At 39.4% G+C, this 22,991-nt stretch overlaps 1 protein-coding gene across 3 annotated transcripts in view; it reads right to left on the reverse strand.

The window, feature by feature from the left end:
* Window positions 1-20,215, reverse strand: part of LOC108900464 (oxysterol-binding protein-related protein 2) — a 49,708-nt gene extending 29,493 nt beyond the window's left edge. For all 3 annotated transcript variants that reach the window (XM_018701515.2, XM_018701516.2, XM_018701514.2), the window contains exon 1: window positions 20,112-20,215. The gene's annotated coding sequence lies outside the window, so the exon portion shown is untranslated. The remainder of the gene's footprint in view (window positions 1-20,111) is intronic.
* Between the last annotated feature and the right edge of the window lie 2,776 nt (window positions 20,216-22,991).

Here is a 22,991-nt window from a genome sequence, read left to right on the forward strand (position 1 = left end):
GGAGTTTGTTATTGGAGAAGTAAAGCTCTTATAAATCATATTTTTGTCTGACACATTGAGGGGAACAGTCATATTTCTACATAACAGAACAGCTGTGCAGGTTTTCCTCAATGACATTGATATATTTGATGAATTGCTAAAAGTCCAACGCTGTCTCTCAGTCATGCTGCGGGAAGTGTGTCTGACTTGACTGCAGTCGTTTCTCAGCAGTCAACGGCAGTTCACGTTTGACCATCAAGTCAGGAGCAGTCAGCCGCAGTCTGTGCTACACCTGTGCTACTCCTGCACTCTGTGCTGTGTGTGTCAACCTAACCTGATGAGCTTCTTACTCTGTTCCAGCCACATTATTAGGTCGGTGCGGCACTGTTCTCATTATCATTGGCTTTTCAACATAGGAGGAATTACTCATGTTGGGGCTCAGCCCATTCAAAATGAAGGACAAGACCAACTGGCTACTGTTTTTCTGACAAAGGAGAGCCATTGAACTCAGTCTCCCAGCGTACCTCACCTTTTCACACCTAAGTGTGAAATCTCCAACTCCAGCTGCAACTAGTCACTGCATGACCAAAATCTGCAATGTCACCTGGCCATACAAAAGAAGCACACTTCTCTTGACCTCAAGCTCTCTTACTCTCTCTCTCTCTCTCACTCAGAGAGAGAGAGTCTTCAGTCTCAGTATTCAGTCTTCTCAGAACTCCCAAAGAAAGCAGTCTTCTCTTCTCAGCCAACTCCTCACTCAAGGAGTTGAGCTCAGCTTTTCTCAGTTCAGTTATCTGACCTCCATAAGGCCTTCCTGAAGCACAGGCCTGCACTGGACTGAACTTTGGTAGCGACACGAGAGCCTACCAAAGTATTTAAGATCAAGCACCAGCAGGTATGACACAAGGTCTGCCAGCTGGGTTCACCAACAAAAGGAACCATAGCACAGAGTTAGCATCAACCAGCTAACTCTGCAAGGAGAACAAAGGAACTGATCTCTTCAACGACACTGAAACTACATAGCCCTGACAACTGCTATTTACTGGAACTTAATAACAACAACAGGACTTTATGAGCAGAACACCAAAGCCATCTTCTTTTTTTTCCCTTGGACTTGGTAATGTAATTGGGCGTAGTTTACATTACCTTGCATCTTGCAGCTTGGCTAAGCGTTTAATTTAATCAGATTAAATTAAACGTATCATTTGAGTGCTGTTGTTCTGTGTGTTTATAGTCAGATAAGTGGTTATTACCATGTTCACGCATGTAGGTACATTTCACTGACTTGCATGCAACTTGCTAACCTCCCCCTTTATCAGACACCTTCTGACTTTGCCTCAGATAAAGGAATGCTTCATTGTTAACCTCCCCCACATGACATGCGGTCGGTCCTGGAGACCATCTTTGATTCCGCTATCTTTGTTAGTTTCTTTATTTTAAGCCATGTGGCTTAAGACCAAGGAACTAAAGTATCTTAAGTCAGCCATCTTGGCATTGTTTCACACACGTACATAGTGTTGGTAGATTAGGTTAGAGTTTGTGTTTTGTCATTTCATTTGGTATTTGTTCAAATACTTTTGAACACTGAATATTTTGCTGGTCTTTTTTAATGGTGTACAAAAGTGAGTATTGCCAACCTCTCACTGCAGAACTCCAAATCCTTCAACTTCTACTAAGTATTGATATGGTAATTTGATTGTAGCTTAATTACTACAATTCATTATTAATTAAGGTTCCAAATTGATAATTAGTATATTTTATGAGACTAATTTAACTATTTGGCTATCTGGTGCCCCGAGGTGGATTTAATGTAAATAAATAAATCCTATCAATTTATGCAATAATTAGTTACTTATTATTTCTATTTTTAATTTTAACATTTTTAGTAATTTTTGATAGCCAATAACTCCTACTTGTATCCAACATTTCTATTGATGTTGTTATTGACCATGTCTTAAATGTCTATCAAAGAAAGTTGTCAATGTTTGGCATTTTAAAAAATGATTCAAATGAAGTCAATTCTCAGGGTTTTAAACTTATTTTCAGACTATTATATCCAGCTGTAGAACACAATATTTTATTTTGGAAATTTGCTTTCTTTATAGCTGATGCATTGAGCAGTCAGTTTAGCCTATATAGATCTTTTTCTGTCTAATTACACTTTTAATTACCACCTCAATGCAAAATTAGAGATTAATTTTCAATAGTCTCTCTTCATCATAGCTTCTGCTGTTTTTATTCTAGGCAGTAAAATGCTTTACATAGTTACATTTTTGCATATTTTTGCAAATCTAAGATAGCAACAGATGTCAGGTAAAAAGTGTTACTGACCATCTTTAGAGTCTATATTCCTTCTTCAACAGTTTTATTGTCTTCTGGCACCTTATGTTTTTCTACCACTAGTCAAAACCAATCATCAGAAGATTCTCTCTGTATTCACAAAGTGACTAGAAAAGTGCTATATAAGTGCAGTCCATTTACCATTTTCCAAGGAAAAGCAACGTGGACTAACTGCTCATTAAACAACATTGTTGATCATCATCTGCTCGTCTACTGAAAATGGTTTTAGTCCTTAACAAAAGGCTGCTGCTTTGTGAGCAACACACAGTAATAGAGCAGTGCAGTCCTGGGAAAATACTGAGTGATAATAAACTATTTTCTATGGTGATAAGCGGTACATATCTTTACATACCTGTAGGGTGATTAAATCCAAAAAGACACAACTAATTTTATACAGCTACTCATTTCTGAAAGTGAATTGCTGAATCTGAGGGGAAGCAATGCTCACTCTTCCTTCCTCTCCCTCTGCCTACACAGTAGGGTTTTTACCTTTACAAGAGATACAGTAGGTAACGCCTTTAGCACACAAATGAACTTTGTCCTCAGCTTCCATGACTGATAAGGTGCACAGAATGGATGACGAGCTGGTATTAAATTGTTCCAACACCTAATTCAATATTCAGCTTTAAATTTTTTTGTGTTTCTTTTCAGTCTTTTTCAGTGCTTTGTAGACAAATAAAATATAGATAAAAACCCTGCATGTCTATGTCACAAGCTCTTATACTAATTTAAAAAGGGATTTTACTGCTTATTGACAAAGGATATCCAGCCACAGGACAAAGCAGTGCATTTGTAAATCCAGACTGGAGGAAATGACAATTCAATTTTTCAAGTAAAAAATAAAAATCTAGTCTGAGGATACAAAGACATCTTTCCCAAACTACTGCCTGCTTCTAAAGGGTTAGTTGGTAGCTTGTGTTTCAAAACATGACCTAGCCTAACAACTAGGACTGAACAATTTATCGAAATTGAAGCGCAATCGCGATTTGAACATTTTATGATATTTGTATGAATAAATACTCTTTAAGGTACAGAGTAAGCTTAAAGTTACTTAAGCTATGTAAACAGCTTGCTAGCTTAGGTTAGCTAGCTAACGTTAAGTACACAGCAGAGAGAAGAATGAAAGTAATGTGCTGCAATGGTATTTGGTTTTTCTAGCGACTACGAATGTTTTCAAGAATGACTTAATAGACTTTGCTATTCCAAATGACGAGTTTATTGAGATACTTTAAGGAGGCAAAAGAGAGAGAGACGAGGGCCTGGCATTAGCGATCAGATTTTCAGAGGAACACAGAGACAAAGGAAGCAGGAATAAGAATGAGGGCTTGTAATTTGTTATGATTTGTATTTAATATGTTAAGTCAATGTCTACACTTGTATTCAATTAGCTAATTAAATATCTATATCTCTTCCTCATAGACCGTACAGTGTGTGAATGGAACTTTGTGTCCTTTATTGGGTCAGTGTATGTCTAACATTGTGAAATTGTGAGTAATTACCTAGGCAGAAGTCCCGGGGTGGCATAGTCAGGCTATATCCTTAAATATTAGACCTAAAGTCCTGCTCCCAACAAGTGTTAGCCTGCATACTTTTTTAAAACACGATGGTGAATTGATTTAGTGTGCATTATGTGTGATTAAGCCCATGGCATCAAAAACTCACTCCAGCCAGGTACCCAAAGTCGGTAACCCTGCAATAATAGGGTTGGAGGATTCAGGGATTCAGGATTCAGGGCCTTAGAGAACTGAGAGACTGTACCCAAAACACAAAACATGGGAACGGGATGGGAAAGGAGTGATTCTTCTGGAATTGGGACGGGACATGATTTTTTTTTCTAATTGGAGTGGGAATTGGGAGGGGGCGGGATTATGTTTGATGGGACGGGAGTGAAAATCCCACAAGAATACAGTACGGAAATATGGCAGTACAAGTCACGCAGTACAGCGCCCAACCAGAGGACATCACAGTTACCACATTCAACCGATTCTGCTCCACTGCTTTTCTGGTTGGAGTCTTCTGCACATAATTCATTTAACACACTATATGCTACTTGACTACAACCTGTTATCAGAGCTAACAATCTTAATCTTAATCCTTACATTTTTTCCTTTGCCGTTCTTGGGAGGGCAGGGCTCCCATTGACGGGGCAGGCCGCCCTGCCAAGGCAATGGTAGCAGGGCTCAACAGTGCGAGTATTTCACTCACATTTGCCACTAAACTTTGATGTGTGCAAAATATATAATACATATAAATACAAAGGAGTCAAGGGAAGCGCTGGGGAGGTGGTGTGTGCATAATGGCTAACAAGTGGTGGTGTGTGGATGCACAAACAGTTTCGTCGGGGTGCTGTCCTGATCTTGAACACCTCATGATCAAATGCAGACCTTTTTATCTGCCCAGAGAGTTTACAGCTGTGTTCTGTACTGCTGTTTATATCTCTCCTCCATGCCAACACCACGCAGGCGCTGGACGAACTGTACGATGCTATCGCCCCGCAGGAAGCGTTACACCTGGAGGCTGCTTTCATCGTGGCTGGTGACTTCCAACAAAGCCAACTTGAAGAAAGCTCTGCCAAAGTATCACCAGCACATAGACTTTACAACACGTAGCCATAACACCCAGGACCATGTTTACACCCCATTCGCATGGCCCTACAAAGCCCACCCCCCAACCATTCTTCGGGAAATCAGATCACTCCTCAGTCCTGCTGCTACCAGCCTATAGGCAGAGGCTGAAGCGCGAGCAGCCAGTGATACCTTCAGTGTCACTGCTTCCGCAATGGTGACTAGGAAGTTTTCTGAACTGCCACCGACAATAACGTGAACGACTACACTGAGTACGAAGGACTGGACTGGACAACATCCCAGGTCGTGCTCTCAAGGCTTGCGCACACGAACTGGCAGATGTCTTCGCAGACTTCCTCATTTCAATTCAGTTCTTTGTTGTCATCGTCAATAACAAGAAGATTCTGTTCAGCATCTCGAAAGTGACATAGCAAAATTTAATTTAAAAACTGCAAAAAGTGCATTCTATCACAGTAAGACAGTTTGAAAGAGCCGCTGCATCTATGCGCACTGCCATCTTAAATCTTCCACCTTTCCCTGCTCATGTCTGTAGTCCCCACATGCTTCAGAGGACCACCATCATCCCTGTGCCAAAGAAACCTAATGTGAGCTGCTTTAATGACTATCGTCACACTCACCGCCATCGTCATGAAGTGCTTTGAGCGTATAGTTAAAGCTCACATGCCTGCTACATGTAGTAGGTCCATTTAACAGACACCTCTCTAATTTTTTGTTAAATAACTGAACTACTTTAACAGTGATTTGACATATGTCAGTGTCTTTGCCTTAAAGCAGTTACACTATGTCGCCAGTAGATGGTGTTGTGGTGCAGCAGTGGGTCTATTGGGGAGGCAGCTCTGCAATAAACCAGCGCCAGCAGGAGAAAGACTAACTTTTGTCCTCTTCCATTGATCCACGGGTAATGCAAAATTTACTTATTTGGTCAAGTATTGCATGTACGTGTAAGATAAAATGTTGTGAAGCGTGTAAGATGATTTTGAAACGTGTTTAAGATGTGTTTAAGACATGCATACGGGTTAATGAGCTTGGTGAGTCCCGGTAATTTTGCCAGTTTCTGCTTACACTAATTAGTAACTCTAAAGTTTCTGTAAGTGTATTTTGTACACTTGTACAATTGTATCAGCTTTCAGTATTTGGCAGAACTAACGTGTTGAGAAGGTTTCTAAGAGTTTTAGTTTGCCAGTAGTCTATGAACGGCTTGGTAAAAGGCACTATTCAGCCTCCATTTCTCCTCACATATACCTCACGCCATTTTGTGACCGCTGTTCAAGTGTATGTGTATATGTTCATGCATGTCTGTGAACAGGCGTGATAGGCAGAAAATGAGTTCATCTAACCTTATGTTGTACATTGGGTGCATTATTTTGGATCTTGTGCTAAATTGTGCATAGAAATTCTTTATTTATGCGCATTTATTTACATTTTATCTTTTGTTTTATGTACATTTGCTTGCATTTTGTGGGAGCAGCGCATACACTTGTGCATCGCTACTTGTTTCTGTGCATTTCAAGTGGGCAACATGTACATTTATGCATATGCATTTGTTTTATTTACATTTATTTCAGTGAGAGAAGAATGTCTAATGTCATTCATTGTCAGTAAGATGAACCGATGAAACTTGGTCAAAAATGTGTCATGTTTTGAATATGGACTTTAACTGAAGAGTCTAACGTATTCCTTAACTGGAAGTGCAATGTTTCATAGAGTGTGATGTGTTACAGGCAGCTCAGCAATAAACCAGCCCCAGCAGGAGAAAGACTAACTTTTGTCCTCTTCCATTGATCCACAGCTGTTTATTTTCCACAGGTTACACAGTGTTACCTAGCCTGTGTAACCCTTGCTACTGGTTCAGACTTCCCCTAGGTTTGGCACCGGTAACATACACTTGACCCATTCCAGTTTTCCTACAGGCCAAACAGATCCACAGACGATGCAACAGCACTTGCTCTGCACTCCACCCTCTCCCACCTGGATCAGAAGAACACATACATGCGGATGTTTATCGACTACAGCTCTGCTTTCAACACCATAATTCCATCCAGGCTTGTCATAAAGCTCCGGGATCTGCGCATCAGTGCCTCCTTGTCCAACTGGATTCTGGACTTCCTGTCGGGCAGACCACAGGTGGTTCGGATCGGCAGTGTCACCTCAACCACTCTGATGCTCAGCACCGGTGCCCCCAGGGATGTGAGCTCAGCCCCTTGCTGTACTCCCTGTTTACCCACGACTGTACAGCCACATACAGCTCCAACACCATCATCAAATTTGCAGTCGACACCACCATCATCGGCTGCATATCAGATGGAGACGAGTCTGCCTACAGAGCAGAGGTGAGAGCCCGGGACAACAACCTGCTGCTCAATGTCAGCAAGACCCAAGGAGCTCATCATGGACTACAGGAGACTGCAGGGTGCAGGGCACACCTCATTCACATTGAAGGAGTAGAGGGCGAGAGTCAGCTGCTTCAGATTCCTGGGGGTCAACATCAGCAAGGATGTGAGCTGGTCACATCATGTAGATGTGATCACGAAAGCTGCGAGACAGTGGCTCTTTTTTCTACGGCGGCTGAGGAGGTTCGGCATGGACTCTAGAATACTCACCAGCTTCTACCGATGCACCATTGAGAGTATTCTGTCTGGCTGTATCACGACTTGGTACAGCAGTTGTAACGCTCTGGAATGCAAAGTTCTACAGAGGGTGGTCCGATCTGCACAACATGTGACCAGGTCTGAACTGCCAGCCATTCAGGACCTACAGTCAGCGCTGTAGGAGGAAGGCCTAGCGCATCCTCTCTGACCCCAGCCATTTACTCTTGCTCACACTCACGCTCTTGCCATCTGGCAGGCGGTACAGGAGTATCCAGACCCACACCAGCAGATTCAGGGACAGTTTCTACCCGCAAGCCAACAGGCTAATGAACTGCTGAACTCACCACTCTTGTACTTCTATACACGTACATGGATATGTATATCCAACCCTCCTGCACTTTATTCTCAACATTCTTGATAATTATGTATTTATTATATATATTCTCTATCTCTTCGCTTTTATTTAAATTTTTAATTCTATATTCAAATTTTACTTTAAGATTTTATCTAGTGTTATTTTGTGTGCAATACAGTTTTTTTCTTGTGTGCAATATTTGTTCGTTTAATGTGCAATTTTTGAGGGGGCTCTGAGTCCAAGAATTTCATTACTGGTAATGATATTTCATTGTGACCTGTACATGACAATAGAACAATAAACTAAACATAAAATAAAAAGAACACAGATGTCTAACTAAACAAACCATGCACAACCTTTCTAACACATTTCTTAATTTTCTACAGTAATTTACAGCCCAGGACACCAACCCGCAAAGCATGCTGGGAAACTATGCGCCTTCTAGTCCACCCCAGCACGCAATGATATACCCGTTATATCATAAGTATAAATAATTGCATAATTATTAAATAAATACAATTAAAAACTTAGTGTACTTTTTGTATTTAATTGAATTAAATCATTTTCATATCCCTTTATTAAGGAAAACACATTATTTAATACATTGCATTGTGCCCCTGAAGTTCTTTATGCGCTCCTAAAATTTTCAACGTAGGAGCACATGTGCTCCCTGGGAAAAAAGTAAGCGTCAATTCTCTGTTGTGCCTAATTCTCCTAATTCTCAGGAAGAACAACCTGGCAAAGAAAAAGTTGGTGTCCTTCTGTCACCACTCCATAGAAGCTGTCCTGAGCCATGGCATTTTGCTGTGGTTTGCAGGCTGCTCTGCAACAGGAAAGAAAGAACTCCAGAGGGTCATCGGTACTGCTCAAAAATTATTGTATGCCCTCTTCTCTCCCTTGAGGACATTTACACACTGCCTCAGGAGAGTCCACAGCATCCTCAGGGACTCATCCCATCCAGGACACGAACTGTTATCCTCGGGGAGGCATTTCAGGACCATTGGGTCAAATACCATCAAGTTGAAAAACAGTTTCTACCCTAGGGCCATTGTGGGCTGGAGCCAGCGATACCTGCTAGTACAGGTTTATAGATAGGGAGCCTGCACAGCATCTCATATTCAGTGTGCTCTTCCTTACAATGACAGTCCTGCCTAAGTGCATTTAAAACACATACACGTAATAAACATTGTGAGTGGTTTAGCTGGGAAAATCTGGTTCAGCTGGATTTTTGCTTCTGTGTTGTGCTGTCCTGGTTGTCCTGCAACTGCGTGACATCACCCACTCTGGCTTTCAGCCCTTCAACTTTTTCTCAAATTTTTGTGCTTCAACTCTTCTCCTGCCCACACCTTTCACTCATTTATACCTCAAATTGTAGATAATTTTGTGCCCTGTCACACAGTGTGACTCTCTAAACCATACGATTTACGGTTTTTGAGGTAGCAGCCTCTAATCACCAAGAGGAGCCCTCAACTGCCCCATTCATCTCCATATAGCTCTCTAAAGACATGACCCAAACCAGGCCAGTTTTTAAACTGCCATACTGTAGTCATTTTTCACTTTATCTACACAAATAAGTAAAGTCTCCTGGTGCTGGTAGTCACCAGATTTTATCAATAGGACTTACGGTTTTTGAATTATTAGGAGGAGTTCAAGAGGTGCGCAGAGCAAAATCTGACACAGTAGAGGCTGAGACCTTGATATTGCTATGGCAACCTGTGAGTGCAGTTGGACTCAAACAGGTGACTGTGATCAGCTGATCTCTGATGTCTGTGCTGTTTATCAAACTCTTGACTTACTTTTCTGTCAAAATCCTGCTACAAACTGTTTCCACAGCACATAGAAGACATGGATTCACACACAGTTCAAGAGTTTTCACTTCAAATAGGTTTTAGAGCAGTTTTAATCAGGAGTAACTTGGCAGTTAATTTCAGTTAGTGATAGAAAACACACCCAGAAACACTTCATACCTCTTTCTCTCTATTTTAACTGTTTGAGTCAAACCCTCAGCAGCTGATTTTACCTTTCAACTGTTTCTACCTCTTTTACATTTTAACTTCCAACTTTTGATTCTGCATTCAGCTGTTTTTCCTTTCTGCTTCCACACCTGCTTGAGTTGTAACTACTCCTGCATCCTCTCTGCTACAGAAACCATTCAACTATCAAAAGATTTAAACCTTTTTACATTTATGCTTATTCAACTTTCTTCAACTGTTTATGCTTTTTAAAATGTTCAACTTTGTCTGCACTTTTGCTATTCAAACAAATGATTAAGCTATTGGTTTTAACTTTCACCTTCTGCATCTGACCTTTCTCTCTGCTGATTTCAGCCATTTTAAACTTCAACAATTACTTCTGCCTTTAAAAATTTAACTTTTTCTTCTGCATTTCAACCATAATTTCAGCCATTTTAAGCATTGCTTCAGCGATCCATTCAGCTCTCAGCATTCACACGCATTTTCCACAGGAAATGCATTTTCTAGTTCATGTTATTATTAATAATACTATTTTTAAAAAATCTATAACCGTCTGCTGCTGGACAATTGGCCACGGGCGTGCTATAGCAGCTCTCCAGTGTCCCCTAATTACTTTCAGCACTTTTCAGGTGGCAGTCATGCTCAGATGCTTTCAAAACTTGCCATTTATGTCATAAGTCACAGAAAATTTTTGATGTAGGTCTTGGGCTCAAGGGCACCCCCTACAAATTTTCAATGAAGCAGCCCCTGCATACCGTTTTACGCAGGTGTACAAAATTTAGCAAGCACATGTAACACCCCAAGACGTACCAAAAAGCCTCTTGGAGCCATACCCTAAATCCAACAGGAAGTCGGCCATTTTGAATTTAGTATGCAATTTTGGCACCAAATTTAGCCATTTACAGACGTTGTACTTTAACATACTCCTCCTAGAAATTTGATCCGATTGACTTCAAACTTGGCATGTGACTTCTAAAGACCTTTGTGGTGTTAAATTGTGAAGCTTTTTGGGGTTTCATTGAACGGTGTGCCCGTGAGGGAGTGGCGCCCAACATTCAGCCATACTCATAGCACCACCTATTGGCAACAGGAAATTACATGTATTATACAACTAAGTTGAGGAATACATCAAGATCCATTTCACATGAGGTCAGAAATCACAAATCAAAGTTACAAGGAGCTAAGAGCATGCTTGTCAAGTCTGAGGACAAGAGGAAAGAGCAGGGCTCTAGACTGGTGACCAATTAGTTGCATTTTGCAACCATTTTTGGAGACAGTGAGCACCAGTGCGACTTGCAAATATGCCCCCAATCCTATTCTAGGGTTGGGTCCATTGTAAAACATTGCTTTATTTGTGGTGACCCATTTATCATTTATGTTCATGCGGCTTCTCTGACCTCTCCATCCAGGGCTGGGCTGCACCCTCTCTGCGTGCGCCACACACACACAGAGCAGCTGAGATGAACCAGCTGAACTGAAGTAGCTAAAGTACTATTTTCAGCGTTTTCCACAGTCTCCCTCATCATTTTTAACAGGAACCGCAGCACACTGGTTAAGCTAATAGTGAATTGTAACTAAAAAGCTAAAATGAAAGCTGTCTGAAAGCTTGCTGCTAATCTTAAAATTTGGGAAACTCCTGTAAATTTTACTCTCTAAGACAAACAAGCCCCTCAACATTTTAGATTTCTATCCAGTGACATATTGAGTTCACTGATTTTACTGTTGTAGTTCTACAAACTGTATTTAGTGGGTTTAATATATGACTCAAATCTTCTCATGTCCTGAATTTCTTTTACAAAATGATAAATTAAAAAACCCAGTTATTTAATAGTGAAAAAGAATCAGTAACGGTCTTAGCTGGAATGATAGGGGTCTGGAAGGATAAAGATAAAATCCTAATGTTAGTCATCCCTACAGCTGGTTAGTGGTTTCACCTTGACTTTAGGGAGATGAGCAAATCACTGTTCAAATCACTTCACTGTGAGCCTTGTTTAACCAGTGATTTTGTCTGTGTCAAAAATGTGGATTATTTTCTCCCACATTAAAGGGCCATGTAGATTTTTATAATACTTATACTACTAATACTAAAATAAAACAACACATCGGTTTTCCTGTAAATTGTTTATTACTAAAGCATTTATCAACAAAATATAAAATATAAATATGTTGCATTGAATGTTGATTTAACATGCTCCTAACTCATGCCCAGGAACACAAATCTTCCATTTTTTTTCATCCCTCTCAGCACAACTTTCAGACTAATGTATTTCAAGTGGAAATAACTTTTGTATCCTCGCCACATATTTTTTTCTGTCACTCGAGACTCTGTGGCACGGAAACGGTTTTTCTTTTATGTTTACTATCTTTTAAGTTTAAGTGTATGTTTGTAGATTCTATTGCTGTTCTCAATCTTACGTTTCTGTGCTTTTTATCAGAGAAGCACATCTGCTTATTTAATAGCATGCCACCAAACTCTTGAAAATATACATCTGATTAGCCATTTCTCATGTTACGGTCACAGCTATCAAATGCCATTTTCTAACAGAGACAGTAGTTTTTGGACTGCGGCAGACCGGGGGCAATTCAAAATGGAATGTAGCCCATCAACGGCGGACAACCCAAAGGGATATGGAGCACACCACGTCTACCCACAACACAGTGGCCATTCCGAACCCCGACCTACCTGCCTTTACACTAATTTGCAGCAAATCTAGTAACATGGCCGCATAAACGGCACAAAGACGGGGTGACACTATTCATGTCCCTCATTTAATCCCTGCAGTCATCACTTTTATTTAGGTTATTTCATAAAAATGAACTTTTAAATGCTACACTGCATTTTGACCAGTGACTCCATTATTTTATTTATCTATTTGTTCATTCATTTATTCATTCATTCAGTCTACAGTATATTATATGAATACATCTTTTTCTGAGATGAGGGGTGATTTAGAGCAGTTGGTGACAGGCCTATGCATTTCCATCCCCATCCCCCCAATTTCATTGAAAACAAAAAGTAATAAAATATGTGATTATACTTGTAGAAAAAGAGGGCTGCTTACTGTAGCCTACTGACTGACTGATTCTTTTTGTTTTGTGTTTTGTGTTCTGCTAGTGTCCTTGTCACTACTGGCAGCATGAGGTGGTACCTGCAGCCCAATCAGGTTACACAGGTAGCCCAGGTAGTCAGGATGGCACATCCACACAATGATTTGCTGTGTCTCCCAGCACAGTCTCAAGAACATAGAGGAGATACCAGGAGACTGGCCATTACATGAGGGGAGCTGGATAAGGCCATAGAAGGGCATCAACCCAGCAGCAGGAGCAGTACCTGCTCTTTTATGCAAGGATGAGCAGGAGGAGCACTACCAGAACCGCCACAGACTGCCCAGGAGCTAACTGATGCCCTGACCCAGATCTTGACATCCCCTGAGACACCATCCCCACATGCCCAGACATGGAAAGGCAAGGTAAGGTTGACAATTTAGATCTGGGTCAGGGCATGTGCAGTGTCCAGTGGTCGCAAAAGGGTGCACGGCTGCCACGATCGGCGTCCTGCCAGCATCCCCGATGGGCACAAGTTTGCGAGGGCCCAATCAACGTTGCTTGCAGCTTTAATTTATTTTGGGATCTTACCTGACACCTGACACTAAATTAGTAAGTTGTACAGTCCCTGACAAAAGTCTTGTTGCTTATCCAAGTTGTAGGAACAACAAATAATAACTTGACTTGTTGTTGATCAGTTGGAATCAGAAATGGCTTATATGAAAGGCAAAGGCCTCTAGATTATACTTATTATACCAAAATAAAGTCTTGTATCATTCTTTGAGTTTTATCATTTAATTAGGACAGAAAGGTCAGATTTTGTTTGGACAAAAGTCTTGTCGCATACAAAAATAATGTACGGTAGAAATTATATTTTATTTTGAATACACAAACATGCTACAATAACATCAGAACATAAAGTCATGGCCTTGGGAAAAAGAATTAATATCGTGTATGACTCCCATGAGCTTGGAGGACTGCATGCATACGTCTCTGCAATGACTCAAATAACTTATTGATGAAGTCATCTGGAAGGGCAAAGAAAGCAGTCTTGCTGGACTCCCAGAGTTCATCAAGATTCTTTGGTTTCATCTTCCAAGCCTCCTCCTCCATCTTACCCCAGACATGCTCAATAATGTTCATGTCTGGTGACTGGGCTGCCCAATCCTGGAGCACCTTGACCTTCTTTGCTTTCAGGAACTTTGATGTGGAGGCTGAAGTATGAGAAGGAGCACCATCCTGCTGAAGAATTTGCCCACTCTTGTGGTTTGGAATGTAATGGGCAGCTAGAATTTCTTGATGCTTCAGGCTGTTGATGTTGCTATCCACTCTGCAGATCTCACGCACATCCCCATACTGGATGTAAACCTAAACCATGATTTTTCCTCCACCAAACGTGACTGTTTTCTCTGTGAATCTTGGGTCCATGCGGGTTCCAAGAGGTCTTCTGCAATATTTGCAGAGATTGGAATGCAGTTCAATGGATGATTCATCAGAAAAATCAACCTTCTCCCACTTTTCCAATGTCCATTCTTTCTGCAAGCTGTGGGCCTTGGCAAATGCAACAAGATTTTTTTGTTGTCTTCTGTTTAATGCTGGTTTGTGAGCACTAATTCGGCCATGGAGACCACTGCATGAAAGAATTCAACAAACTGTTCTTGTAGATACAGGGGTTTCTGGTGACCAGTTGAAAAAGGGCTGGCCCTGAACTGCCAAAGCAACAAACGGTCCTCTTGAACAGTTATCTTACGGGGTCTGCCTGACCTGGGCTTGTCATGAATGTCACCAGTTTCTTCAAATATTTTTCTTATCCTCTTCACTTGATGTTTGGATACATTGAAGATGTCTGCCACCTCAGCAGCAGACTTGGTCTTCAGGCTTTTGATGATCAGCACTTTGGTCTGTGGTTGAATCAGGTTGCACTTCACATAAAGGTCTGGTGTCTACAAGACAAGACTGTCCTTGCAAAAACAACTTATGGGCATTACCAAGCTGTGAACATCAGAAAAATTTTTGACAGTTTCATTTTGCACCCAGTTATTAATGTTAAAGCCCCTGGCATTAAAATTAACCATTTATTTTAACAATTGAATGATTAGAAATAAAGTTATATGCCATTTTAACCAGTTATATGCCATTTAAGTTACTATGTCCTTATGCGACAAGACTTCTGTCAATGACTGTACATCATCGGGACATGACACTTTAATTATAAAAGGTATGTATTAAAACAAACTGTGTTTACATTCTTTCAGTCAGTTTGTGCAGCAGTACAACTTTGCCAGATGACAACACATAGTCAAGTGTTACTGAAAAGGAGAATACCGAGCACCTCTTCAGCTTGCTGACTGACTAGTGTTTGCTGACACTGTCTTTACGATCAGTAAACACTGACAAGACAAAACAAGAAGCAAACCAAGCTGACCAATCACATGGAAAATTTCTGGCAAATTTACAGAAACTTTCCATGGGAAATTAAGCTGGGGAATTTTGGAAATACTGAATCATAAATTAGAATTTAATTAGAAACTAGAAATTTGGAGTAATTTATACAAACTGTATTACATACAAACATGAATATAAAAATGTTTGTTTTGCCATAAGCAGACGTGCAAATACAAATTATGAAAATCAACTCTGATTTATTTGTGAGTAGAACTTTGATTCTTTCATTGAACAACAAAGAAAGATGAATGCTGAATAAAGTAAACACATAAACATGGTGTTAGCTAGCTTATAGTTAGCATATCTGATTTACCAGCTAGCTAGCGACTGCATATACACATTTTGATTTATTTTTGCTAGTTAAACTTAATACCACAGATCAAATATATTTATCTCAGTAATATAATCAAAACTGAATTAACTAGATGTAGTCAGTGGGCTCAAATATCCTGCTATAGTGTGCAGGATTTTATAAATGCAGGGTAGAAATTCACCTAAATTTTTTTTAACCAAGATTATGCTGCCAGATGTTTTTTTTTCCAACTACATTTAAGTTCGCTGTTTTTCCAGTTTATTCACATATATTGCCGTTAATTCCCATGGAAAGTTTCCAAGTTTGAAAATTCCCAGAATTTCACAACCCTAATATTTATTGAAGAAAGAATGAAAACAAACTAATATCTTAGAGTTCAACTGGTCGAGGTAGATGGCCACCCACCCTGAGTCTGGTTCTGCTCAAGGTTTCTGCCTATTAAAAGGAAGGTTTTCTTTGCCACTGTCACCTAGTGCTCGCTTTATTTGTTCTTGGTGTAAACTGTAAAAAATTATAAATAAATATAATTATATATAATTATAATAAATTCCAGTTAAAAATGTAAAAATAAAATCTTTCTTGCAGCTATTCTCTTATTCTGTAGACCACAGTGCAAGAGAAAGGATACTAGAGGTGGGAATCTCTAGGCACCTCAGGATTCAATTTGATTATGATTCAGACATTACATTTAAGCACGGGACGATATGAAATTCATGTCATGATTATTCTGGCCAAAATAACTGCGATAAACAATATTATCATGATAATCAGGAAAATATGCTTTTAACTCTTCAAATGGCTCCAAAACACACTGAAATCACCACAACATCACTGCATCACAGATACACAGGACACATTTTTTTAACACAACTCTGCTCCAGTCTGAGACACCAGAGCTATTTGCTGTTTAACTACATAGCTAGCGTTACCTGGCTAACACTAGCTTAATTCACCAGTGACCAAAACAGCATCACAACGTAACAAGCATTTAGATAAACATAAGCGTTATCTAGTAACAAGTAACTGCAAGTAACACTTGTTATGTTAAATAACTGACAGTAACGTTAGTTAATTTTAACCTTGAGTCCTTTGTTTTGGAATTCATAGCATTTCCACATATCCAATTTAACATTGTTGTGTGGGGGATACAATGGGGCAGCTGTGGCTCAGGAGGTAGCGCCCACCAATCAGTAGGGCGGTGGTTCGATTCCAAATTGCCTCCGATGTGTCATCGGTGTGTGAATGTGTGCGTATGTGTTAGAAAGCACTAATGTATAGAACAAGTGTTGTATGAATGTGTGTGTGAATGGGGTGAATGTGATCTGTAGTGTGAAGCACTTTGAGTGGTCTATATAAGTACAGTCCATTTACCATTTACCAAGCCTTCAGCCATGCTGACGGGCATAGTATTTTGGAGGCTCCCCATTGTGGCAATTCAGTATGAATCAATACAGGACTGTACGTGGACAAGTTTATGTAAGTCACTCGTGAGGATATTGATGATTATTCCGATGATGGAAATTCACAACGATCAACTTATTGTGTTTTTTTTTTATCGCGATAGCCAATAAAAACATATATTGTCCCATGCCTAATTATGTTATCAATTAACACTTACAAAATCAATTTTTGACATTTATGAATCGATTCAGAATCGTCCACATCCACATCACGTTGCATCTAAGAATACATTTTTCCCCCACCCCTGAAGGATCCATATAGGCCTTAATATAAGGCAATTTTTTCCCCTGAAACTTAGGTTTAGGGATTGTCTTGTACAAATATGTTTCCCTTCATTATAACAGATGTTCTGTTTAAATGGAGTAAGTATTAGTGTAACTACGGTCTCTTACAAAGTGTTAGGCTGGGTGGCTTCTAGGCTAGCAAATTTTGGCAGTCCCTGTATAGTGATTTTAATCAGCCTTTAGTGTTTGGTTAGTTCAGTTTAAACTGGAGGAGTTTCTGAAGCTGCTGTAACATGTTCTGCTGCCACAGAAGAAATAAATCTCTGACAAGTGAAAACAAATTCACAGCATCTCCCAACATTTGTTGTGCTATGCTATGAACCTTTAATAGTTTTATGTACAAAAACAAAAGAGGGACAGCATCTAATTTGGGGTCCGAAATTACTCTGCACAAAGAGCAAAAAAATGGTTGTGCATCAGACAGGCTTCTGATTGCAGGGCTCCAAACTAACTTTTCCTCTAGCAGCACTGGTGCTCCTTACTGAAAATTTTAGGAAAACCAGCCCAAAAGTTAGAAGCACAGCTTAAATCAATATTCAATGCTACACTGAAGAGCCCTGGATTGGCTACCTACTCTTACCTACCTACTTAGAAATTCTACATACATGTTTCTCTGTCTGGATGGTTGCCTAGGAAATTCTGGTGTGTGTTGGTTCTGCCATTACTGCGACATGCCTCTCAGCTGTGTTGAAACCTGGCTTTTAGGACATGCCTTGCAAAATCTCCTTCCTGTTCCCTTAAACTTAACCACAAAATTCAAAATATATGTTGCAGAACTGAAATATCTTTTAAGGTGTTCAAAGAATTAATTAGGCAACCACTAAATCAACAAACATAGAAATCTCTCATCAACACACAGCTGTCTCTGCTACGCTACTGGAAGGAAGGCAGTCGGATAGTACAGTGTGATGCCTCCCTTTCAAAAGGAGACCATCACCATAACAACTAACTGAGGGGGTAATTAAAGCACCTTGGGGAGGAAGACAAATAACAAAATGACATGGAGCAATCCATTCTCTCTGGAGCTGTAATACTAGAGGGAATGGACTGATTTCTCATGTAATGCAGCGATAAAATGAGCAGGTGTCTTCCTTCAAGATCCTGTGGACGCCTAATAATATTAAATTATCATTTAAAGAGAAAAATGTGAATTGTAACTAATTTCTTTAGGACTGGAAAAAACTAAATCCATTATTTAAATTTTGTTGAAATTATGTGTTTTAAATATTGTATATAAAATCGTTTTCAGAAAGTAATAAGTATTTTTTAAGTAGAATACTGCATCCTACACATTTTCATGTACACTATCTAGGTCTGCTTCTAACATATTTTTCACTTTTATTCAATTAATCAGTTAACTGTTTTGCTTGCAAGATATAACAATAACAACAAACAAAGTAAACAAAAAAAAGTATTAGTGTTAAATTGCTTTCATAAATTGCCAACAATAATGTTTCAGTTAATCAAGTGCTTACATAATAATTTGTTTAGGTACAATAATTTTCATAAATGTGACAAAATATAAAGTCTAAAGTTTAACTTCAGTAAAATGCAGTACTTTACATACTTGAAGCATTTACTGTATTATGGGGATAAGGGTTCTCTCAGTATCTCCATATCAGTTCCTTCGACACGAATCAATAATTTATCTATCTGTAATGCAATGTTCCCAAGTGGTAGTCAAAACATTTCTAAATACTACATAAACAATGGCATAATGGTATATGTCTACACAGTCACAATCATAGTGTAAGCATTTTTTTCTGGTAACACCATCATTTGAGGCCAGTTGATGCAGCAGTAAAAATGTCTGCTTCTGAGGGATGTCAGTCAGAGCAGATTAATAGCCTGCTGTGTCAGTCCAAACCTTGGTGTCAATGACCTCCAGTACACCAGCATTAAAAGACAAAGCTTTGTGTGGTCTGTCCTGAGAGTCAGATGTAGATGGAGGCAGTGAGAAGCCAAACAGGCAGAGGAACATTCCTTATGTTTGCTGAGGCAATCAAACGCAATATGAGATGCACCTTGCCGAGGTTCAGTGGTGCAGCTGGTGATCCAGGTGTTCCTGTACAAATCTGACGGGTTTCACACAGTACTCTGATTCTGACCCGCATATCTAAGTTCCGCTTTTAGCTTTAGGTGTCTCCTTAATATTCCACCTTAGACAGATTTGAACTAACAGTCACTACCTGGTACCTGTACTATTGTCATACCAGATTATTCACTAGTATTGCTTGCTAAATGCGCTTAAATAGCCCAAGGGCACACAATAGTTAAAAATTAATGTACCACTAAAGGTCGAGCTGTGTGTTGTTAATGAAATCCTTGCTGGCAACAATTCACTACATAACTGCAAGGTAAGTGCCAAGGAGAACCCATCCCAAATATGCTACCGTGAACTGTTTGCTTACTAACATCAGCGCATACAGTCTACCAGTTGATATAGCTTGCCAAATCAAAACTTAATTTCCTCGGCGACAACTTTAAATGAGAGCAAGCTAATCAAATAATACTGTTTATTCTTCACAACACATACCAAGCTGACAGTTCCAACTCTGAGAGGATGTCAGGGAGCCTTTTGACAGCTAGCATGAAAACTAGCAGGCGCGTTAAAAAAAAAAAAAAAGGTGGCTAACTAGCATAGCTAGCAACCTTCCCTTTACACAACAGGCAGAGCTAAATTTGCGGCTGTGAAAATACAACAGGGGACCATAACAGAGCAGCAAAATGTCTATCGTCTTACCTCGGCGGTGTGCGACGGGTAAATGCTTTGACAGGTCCAGGGAGATGAGCAGGAATTTACGGTGTAGTCTTGGGTTGACACAGAAGCGGAAGTCGCTGGCAGTGGGGGCGTGATTAGATTAATGATAGACATGGTCCACAGCCAATCAGGTGTCAAACGCAGAATGTTTGACCAATAATAATACAGGTTGAGAAGCAGTTGTAAAGACAATATGATATCAACCAATATGCGATGACACTCTTGTTTGAAATGTTTTGGTTTTCTTGTCTAATATTATACAATACAGCTTTGCCATCGCAGCCCCTATATATTAGATTACATAATTGTTTTGCCAGATTTTTATTAATTACTGATTCAAAAACTACAGATTTATATTAAGCTTACATGTTAATATAAGCCCTGACTCAAAACATACCATTACTTAGCTCAGTTATTATTTGCCCTCAATAGTATTTTGAAGCTATTCTGTTTTAATGATGATCTTGCACGTTTGTGGAGCCAACATAAAGTTTGATGGATTGTGTGACATAGGTGGCCTCTTAACACCACACCCTGATGGTCATATTCCAGACATGCTCTCATTATCTCTTTAAGATTTATCTCTACAGATTAAGTGAGAATGATGAGAATTCCTGGAATTTATGTCTCTGCACTGGTTGGCTTTGTGGATGTTTCATGTCAGCAGTTGATGATGATCACATCTTTATGTCCTAATCAGGTCCTTTTCAGGGCATCTGCACACATCAAGAACTAATGTTTAATTGTGTTTTTTATTTCTGAAAACAAAAATTCCTGAGGTTGATCATTAATAATCAAGTAATTCTAATTAAGTAGCACTTTTGAAAAATGCATGCGCTTGACAAAACTTACATAGTCATTAACTGTAAGACAGAAAACTTTACTTTCTTTAGCATCACGGCTATTTGGCCTTAGGATAGCTGGTGTTCATGTCAAGCACAGTTTATGAGACATCAACTAGGCTGGAGTATATTATCTCTCTCATCAATAATGCAGCCTGTCAGTCATTGCTATGTTTCATAAAGCTGCCTACCTGCTTAAAGAGTAACACAGGCATACCAAAGAATTAGACATATGGTCTACATCAACAGCATCTCCAAAACACTCTCAGGCATTCTGTCCTTGTGTTTGTGAGAGACCAAATTAGATTTGCATATGATGAATGAAATAGCTTCCACTGTTTGAGAGTTGATCTTAATGAAGAAAAACAAGATGTTTCCTTTCCGTTAAAACTTAAATTTACACATGACTGCTCACAGACAAATGTAATCGTCAATAATTATTTGCTGTTGTAGGCTACAGCAGACAGACAACCAGTGTACTTCCCTTCCCACCATTACATAATAACCATGATGGTGTGATGAAATGAAAAGGGAACCAAGGGTAGGATGAAAGAGCAGGAGAGGAGGAGGGGTCAGACAGAGTAAAGTGGACAAGAAGATAAAATGGTCTCTATTCAGGCTCACAATGGAACACAGAGTAACTACTTTTACACAACCACACACACACACACACAAAGACAACAAATGCCATGTACATAAATGTACATACAGATGCACAGACCGGCGTACATAATGCACTTACATGCAAATCACCATTGTGGGTGCACATATTCTTTTTGAGTCAGAGAAGGATGTAAATGACACTCTTTCACATCTTTTAATGTTTGAAAGATTTTCCATATCTCCCGATTGTTAATAAACATTAGAATTTAACAAACATTCATATTACAACATTCAACATTTAACATTCATTTATATAAAGATTCCTGAAGTGAACAAAACAGAAAAAATAAACATTCCCTATTTTAATGTGGAATTCATGTCAAATGTAAAAATGGCCTAAACAGCTTCATTGCGTAAGAGCTGCTGGGTAACACTCAACTTTATCACACACTGTCACTCAACATCAGTCTTTGTGCTAGAATAATTTGAAGCGTTTACTTCCTGTTTGCTGTTCCACATTGCCTCTCAAAATAAAATTACTTCTAGTCTAGCAAATGTTTTGATCCTTATTATATTTGCACCTGCAAACAGGCCTTCTCCTCCTCATGTGTTGTTGTTGTTCCCCTATACTATACTGTCTACTCTACTGTTCAACACTAGATGGAGGCAGATGATAGATAAACTTCATCCCCACATTGCTGCCTGTTCACTACTGTCCCATTGCAATGCAGAACATCATTTGCATAAACAATATTTCATTTGTTATGTCCTCTAACATCCGGGTCTTCATAGGCCTTCCTAATATAAATTGGTCATGATGCAACAGGGTCACAATGTTACAATGTGTACTTATAATATGAAGTTATCACATGCTGATATAACATAATGAAATGTACATAAAAGCATGAGTAAGCATGGATTTCCTTTAGCTGCCTCAGTTTCAGTATTGTACATACTGGCTCACTATTTCACTGTCATGACTTACTGGGACACATGAATAGAACAGAATCATCATCATTACCATTTCACATACCAAGAGGCGATCATTTGAGTCCTTGTGTTTTCATTTTTGTTGCTTGACAATAGTTCACTACAGACAGTGTAGAGTCATTCTTCATTTTAGATACTTTATCATCCTTTCTGTCAGTTTGATTGTGTCACCACTCTGCTAAGCTGCTTATATGTTAACTTAACGAAGCCTCTAATTATTTTTAATTGCCAAAACAAACCAGACATATAAAATGCATCACTTCTTCTGCACAAGAGGACTTCCCTCATGAAAGAGCGTTGAGACTCTGACCTTCAAGACTTAAGAGATTTTTTCAAACAACAAATGTAAAAGCTTTTTGAGCTGGTTATAAGCTAAATCAGCACTAAATATTATTTTTAAAAAAAGATTAGGGTTGTGGATATATGA

The sequence above is a fragment of the Lates calcarifer genome, linkage group LG6, assembly GCF_001640805.2.
Source record: "Lates calcarifer isolate ASB-BC8 linkage group LG6, TLL_Latcal_v3, whole genome shotgun sequence".
Taxonomy (NCBI): Eukaryota; Metazoa; Chordata; class Actinopteri; family Centropomidae; genus Lates; species Lates calcarifer.